This window comes from Alnus glutinosa, chromosome 14 (assembly GCF_958979055.1).
Source record: "Alnus glutinosa chromosome 14, dhAlnGlut1.1, whole genome shotgun sequence".
NCBI lineage: Eukaryota > Viridiplantae > Streptophyta > Magnoliopsida > Fagales > Betulaceae > Alnus > Alnus glutinosa.
Genome location: NC_084899.1, coordinates 18,777,328 through 18,784,578, shown reverse-complemented (window position 1 = coordinate 18,784,578; position 7,251 = coordinate 18,777,328).

Sequence of the window (7,251 nt, the reverse complement as noted above, 5' to 3'; positions counted from 1 at the left end):
TATTTTCGAAGCCCTAGCCATCGTAACGGTTAGTATATATATGTTGGCTAATTTCGACGTCTAAATAGTTTATGTAATTTACTATATTTAGAGGACTTTTAAGCACGAATTTTGTAAGGATTTAAAGTCTATAATTATATGTGTTAAGAGAGAATTTTTGTTTTTAGAGTTCTTTCTTTATAAACCATTCAACTATTTATTAACAATTGAAGCCTATCGGGGTTCAGGTGAAGGAGATCAAGTGGAAGAATTGTTCAGAGGTTCTAGGGGCTAGTGCGGTAGAAGTCAAATGGATCGGTTGTCTTATACAAGAGAGTGTCAACCAGGGACGGAGCTAGACATTTTAATAGTCGGGATGGGGCCAAATAATTTTTTTTTTTTTTTTTTTAAAGTAGGGATTGGAGTGTATATATATATATATATATATATATAAAGCCAAATTTTAAGTAAATTACACCTAACCAGACTTATAAACTATAATAACCAATATTCTTAATATTTAATAACCATAATATCCAAATTACAATACCACTTATATTAAAAATTGAGCTTAATTAGAAAATTAACCTCAAAAGTGTGACTTGCGTTCAGTGATTTTGCACCGCTTCTGTGTTGCGAATTAATTGTTGTTATGCATGTGTCGTAAAAATCAGATTAAATAAACAATTTCCAAAATCAAATATGATAAATTGACAATGATTTCACTTTCACACTTATTTTTTAAAAAGTTAAAACTTTCTCAAATTTCAAATACCACTTTAAACATTATTATCAACAATACAAACTACTATCACACACAATCACTCCCCTCGCTCACTCTCACTATTCTCAGTTCTGACTTCTCACTTCTCACGAGTCACGATTAACGAGTTAGTGTCTTAGTGATTATTATTAAATCATTTAAATTCCTCTTTTCTCCCCATTATTTCACCTATTTTATCTTGTATAGTTGTCTCTAGATTCTTCTACCGAGTTCCACATGACAACAACCTTCTTTAAAAGGTTCGTTTGTGGAAAGAAAATTGCACTCTATAGAAGCTAAAGAGTACTATTATAGTTTTTTCTCTCATGCAATTTAATTGATCAAGTCATTGCACTAATCCATGTTTATTTATTTTGATGCTTTTCCAAGTCTATCCTATCACATTACTGGTTTGGGCTTTGCTTTTGAAATCTGGTTCCATTCCAAGATGCAGAGCTTGAAATCCGTAGTCCAGAGCCTTCCATTCTCGATCTGTATCATAATTTTTTTTCAACCTATAATTTTATTTTATTTTTTTTAAGAAATTGAGGGGGGGCCATGGCACCTGCCGCCCCCCTCCTTCGTCACTGGTGTCAACTTCAAAGGTTTTATAAGTGTGAACTATCTGCAAGGGGGAACGTTTCATTCATGCTCTCATGGTTTCTGATTTTTTATTGTTTTTAATTAACCATTCTTTCTTGATAGCAAAAGAATTTGAAAAGATTCCTAGAGATGGAAAATATGGATACATGAGGGGAAAACTCTGTTCATTTCGATCTCCCTGATGTTTAATTATACTGCGGACGTTATTAATTACAAATAAACATGTGGGACTGTTGGCTGACTTTTTACTTTCTATTCTGGATTATGTAATTACGTCTTTGATCAAATTAAGCCTTCGACTTATCAACTCTCTTTTGCTAGTCATCAGAAAATTTGAATTACTTTTCGATCAATTGCAAACATAGTCTCGCAGTTATCTGATCGAAGCTATGGTTAGCAACTTAGCATGATATTGTTTGAACAGTAATGTGTTTTTTAATAGTAGAGAAATTCCTTTTTGCTTGAACACAACGAGATCTAGAGAGAGAGAGAGAGAGAGAGATTTTTGCTGAATACCAAGGCTAAAAACATGTGCTAACTCAAATACTAGCTACCATACTTCCTAAAAATGAAAACAATCTAAAATGATGGCTTCTTTCTGATTGAAACTTCACTAAAACAACAAATATTGAAAGTAAATGTTCTAGTATAATAAGCTCACTTTTCTAAACTTGCATGCAGACCGCAATTAATTGATAAAGTAAATGTTTAAGTGATTTCTATTTTGAACTTTTCTGCTTAATTATATTAGTTTTCTTCAGATTCCTGGTGCTACACGTTAACTTCCGTGCGACCTAGGGTTGACACGCCACTCTTAAGCATCTTGACACTCCTGTAATTGCAGGACGTACCAAAAATAATTGGGGAGATGCCTATACAATCTTAACTATATTGATGTCATAAGTGGCGCATACCATAACTATGCGCCATGTGTGGCGCACCAAAGGATGGAATCCCATGCAAGTGGTAGCTCACACTCTTGTGCAGTGTGATTGTGTGATATTGGGTAACTAATAACTTTTTACACAGTACATACATACCGATAATAAACACGTGTTCCTTTAATTGTTCTCTTTACTAAATATTACTAAAACTTAACACGTGTTTTACTCTTTGTTCATACTATGGAATTCTTCTTTATTACTTTAACTTATAAAATTTGTTCTTAAAACTAAACGTTTCTAACTTTTCATAAAACTGAATAAATGTTTCAAGTCATGCAATAGCTATTTAAAAAATGGGCTCATATCACAATAAATTAACATTTCATGATTTTTCTACTATACAAATACCAATACATAACTTTCATGAAAAATGATTTTACTACTTTAAAGAGAGTTTACTTACAACGCTTGCTCAACCCTCATTAAAACGCATCAAGATTCTCTTCAATTGATTTTCGATCGGAGAGGAGCCGGTCCTTTACACACAAGGACATTTTTGTAATTTCACACCATGTACAATTACAAAAAAGTCCATGTGTATAAAAGACCGACTCCTCTTCAAGTCCTCTCAACTAGAGAGGATCCTGGTCCCATTAAAACTTTCAAAAACGCACGCCGCATCGTTGTACGACAATTATTGCATTACTTTTTAAGGTTTAATCCATCAAACCCAAAACGACTTCTACTTCATATCTAAACCTTTTTTACGAATCTTCTTATTAAACATGTCACACTCCTAGCTGGGGGTTCACTCGTAAAACCCTAAACCCTAGTTTTCACTAACTACTCTTAATACCTACTCTTTGGACACTCTCTCTCTCTTTCAAATTTTTTCTCTTAACAAGTTCCATTGAATGAGTCGTGATCAGGGATTCGATTGAGGCATTTAGTGATACATTCGATCGAGGAAACCCTAGTTTCAATCGATCAAAACACACTCACAATATCTTCCCATGCCCAAAATCATTAACCACAATTAAATTATTCAATAAATTACGTAGAAGCCAAGAATCACGTACTATAAATACGTGAGTAGGGTATAAAAGTAAATCAAACGCGAAATTCTAATTCAAACTCAAACCGCCTATAATAGCTGTCGCAAGGCTCCAACGGCTATAATCAAGAAAACCCTACGAAAGTTCCTCGATCGAACGGCTATATAAGGAAACCCCACGAAACTGGTTCGTCCCCTCCACGTTCTTTGAGAGAATTAAAGCGCACCCCGTTTCTACTCTACAAGAAAATCCCAGAAATTGATAATCAAGAAAAGCCCAACTTACTGGTTCAATCTTTGTGTTCTCGAAAATTGTGAAGCGCACTCTGTTCCAAGCACCCATCGAGCCTCTCATGGCCGACTACAACAGCCGCGCGGCGGCCCTCGTCACGGGGCGATTCCTCAACGCGCTCTCCTCGCCTTTCACGGCCAACCGCAAGGCCCGGTCCCCTGCCCCCAAAACTCCGTCCAAGAACCTCGCCGTGGGTCTTGTCAAGATCCTAAGAAAAGGACGCAAGGGGCCGAGCGAAACGGAGTCGGACCACCGCGCCCCCAATAGTCAGAACCGTGAAGAACCGAATCTGGGCTCGATGGAGCAAACGGATCCAGATCCAGGCCCGGGCCCAACCCAGATCAGATGGTGGACTGCACCGAACCGAGTCGATATGGACCCATCTCTGATCCGACGGTGGAATGCGCCGGACCGAGTCTCTACCAGATCGGCCGCGCGGGAAAGTGGGTTTTGGGAATCTTCGGGGTCAGGAAACTCTGCGACGTACACTGTGCTTCTAATCTTGGTGATCGTTTCCGTCCTTGTTGGTATATATTGGCGTTTTTCTAATGGGTCGGGTGCGAAATCCCTTGCAGAACCACACACGGGGCCGGGTTGGGCAGTCCGGGCAATCCCGGTGGTCCTAACGCTAATCTTGCATTGGTTGTCGTCATCGGAAATCTCCAAAATGAAGTCGGAGATCTTGGTTCAAGTGTTTGAAGAAGTGAGCGCTCCTCTTTCAAGAAAGGATCGTTGACGCCCTAGGCTCTTGCCGCGTTGGTCGTGCTGGTTTTTTAATGGCGCAATACCATCCGGGGTTCAGGATCCGCTGGTCATATACTTTATTTTCATTCAATTTTGACCACTAGTCAGAAAATCGGATTTTTGTTAATTCTTTTGTGTATTCTGTCTTGAGGTAATTTTCTAACGGCTTCCATGTAAATTTCTAGTTCATTAGGTTCAATTTTTTATACATTTGTTTTGATATATACAAGAAATTCATGGTCTTAATGTGGGCATGGAGAAAGTGGACGAATTTGTAAACATTTTGTCTGAGTATTTCTATTTTTATCAAAATATTTCATTCTTTCAGTAGCATGTTTGAAGAACTGTTGTGTGCTTTGTTTAGTATATTCTTGTCCGCCTTGTGCGGAATGGGAAAAGTGTATGTAAATATTGACGCTAGTGCAGAGTGGTTGTTTGATGAAATGCCTGAATGGTATATCATGCAATAGAAGAAGATATTTAGGGTGTTTTCAGTAAGTTGGAGTTATGAGGAGGAGACATCTTTACAAAGAGATGAATTTGAGATCTTGGTTTGAGTTGAATTTGGTTAGTGTTGTTAGTGTGTTGCAGGTTGAAGATGCATGCGGCCATGGTGAGTCATATTCGTTGTTATGTTATGAAGGTTGGCCTACATCTTCAAATGACTATTAATGGTCGTGACTCTGAGAAGAAGCTGAAGATTGGAATTGAGTTATTCATGATTACAATGCAAATATAACACTCAATGTTCAAAGGCCCTCCTGTTATGGGGCTGGTGTTGACATAAAGATAATGCAGAAATGGGTTTGTTTCGGCCTCTGTGTGAAATGTTTAGGCACTTGAAGATTATGTTGCTTGTCTTTGTACTGTTTTCCCAACCTCTGCAGTCAGTTTTTTGTAACTCTGCCCAGCTCCATTGTATGTGCTTCAAGATTAGTCTTTCTTTTTTTACTAAATGCCAATGAATTTTCTCCTACGTACATAAAACATGGGTGAAAGGTGAGATCGATATTGCATTTCTACAGAATTCATACATATAACTTATCAATTAATAAAACTTTTAAAAATTATATTACTATATTGCACTGTTGATGGGTACCATTGTGGATTCCATTTCTAAGCCTATCTCTCCTATTCAGTTCCGTTAGTGCCGTTTCTCCCTGTCCCTTTTTCCAGTATTATATAGAGTACATTAAGAAGGTACTCTTTTTTTTTTTACCTTTTTTTCATTTTATAAGTGCATTAGCAAGGCACTTTTGCGTGAATGTTTAATTAATTAATCTTATAATCTTGTTGTTTTTGGATTTAATTGTTTTGCGGGGTATATAACAAGGAATGTGAATTATCTGTAGACTGTTGCAATGTGATACCAATACAAAACAGAAGCGAATTATGACTGAATTCCATATGATACTAACCTGGGAGCCTAAATGAGCAATGGAACATATTGTATATGTCAGATTTGAAAATCTACAGTTTATAGGGCAGAATGATGCTGCATGTATTTGGCGATGAATTTGCATATCCTTCTCTTTTTTACACTAACTGTCTATGATTATAATGCAGTTCAATGTTATTGTTATTGTACCTCTTCTAGTTTTTCTTCTGATTTTTTTTTTTTTTTTTTTTTTGATTTTCTTTTCCAGGGAGATGCATGCTGACAGTGGATTGGACAGAATCTGGCAGAAGAAATGTTTTTATTGTTATAATTTGTACAAGAACAGAAATGTTTATTCTTTGAGGTTCAACAGTATTGGGTTTGGGTTTTGTTGATGCCCCAAGTGGGTTATAAAGAAATGGAGATGATTGCTAACTTGTTACTTAGCTTCCTGAATATAATTTAATGCAGTTTTGTGAAGTTTGGAATTGTTTCTTTTCTATAGCATCTATGTAATGGATTTGGGATCTGTTCATGGGGTACATTTGTCGCAAACGAGCGATTGATCACGAGATCGAGCTTATAAATAGGACGCCAATCGGTCTTATTTACAAACAATATTTCGCGCCAATTCGCGAGCTTGTTAAGCATTGGCAGTAGTTAGATAAGCGACGCCAACACGTTTGCGCGGCATATGTTTTTTCGACCACGATTTCGCGTCTCAAAGCAACTGTAGCTACTTAAACGTCGCTAGTGAGATAATTGCATTATTAGTTTTTGTGATTGAATTAAATTATAAATCACTCTATGTGGTATCAACATGAATTCAGAGATCTCTGTCGTTGGCTTAATTTACAAATCGATCCCTGGAGTCAAATTCCGTTAAAATTTTTTACAGATTCCATTAAACGCTATATAAGTGCAACGTCAACGCTAATAAGATGGTGACACGTATCCATAGTTATAAAATATATATATATATATATATATATATATATATATATATATATATATATATATATATAAAACTTATTTTTTTTAAAAAAAAAAGATTATTTTTTTTAATATATTTTTTTATTATTATTAAAATGGACACGTGTCACTATCTTATTGGTTGACATGACGCTTACGTGGCATTTAATAGAATCTGCCAAAAAATTTAACGGAATTTGACTCCAGGAATCAATTTGTAAATTAAGTCAACCACAGGGATCTCTGAATTCATATTAATACCATAGAGAGTGATTTGTAATTTAGGTCAATCACAAGAATCAATGATGCAATTATCTCTTTTTTAAACGTCGCTAAGTAACAATTTTATTTTATTTTTATTTTTTTTTGTAGTATATCTACAAGAAAACAGAAAACTCATTGGATAATTTATAATACAAAGGGTTCAATCTCTGAGAACAAGAAAGTCATGTTGCAGTCATTAGTATCCTAGGTTGGCATAAATATGGGTTTTGGTCAATCTTCTACGTACGTGTATTTTTGAAGCCTTGGCCATTGTAACGGCTAGTTTTTATATGTTGGCTAACTTCGATGTCAAAATAG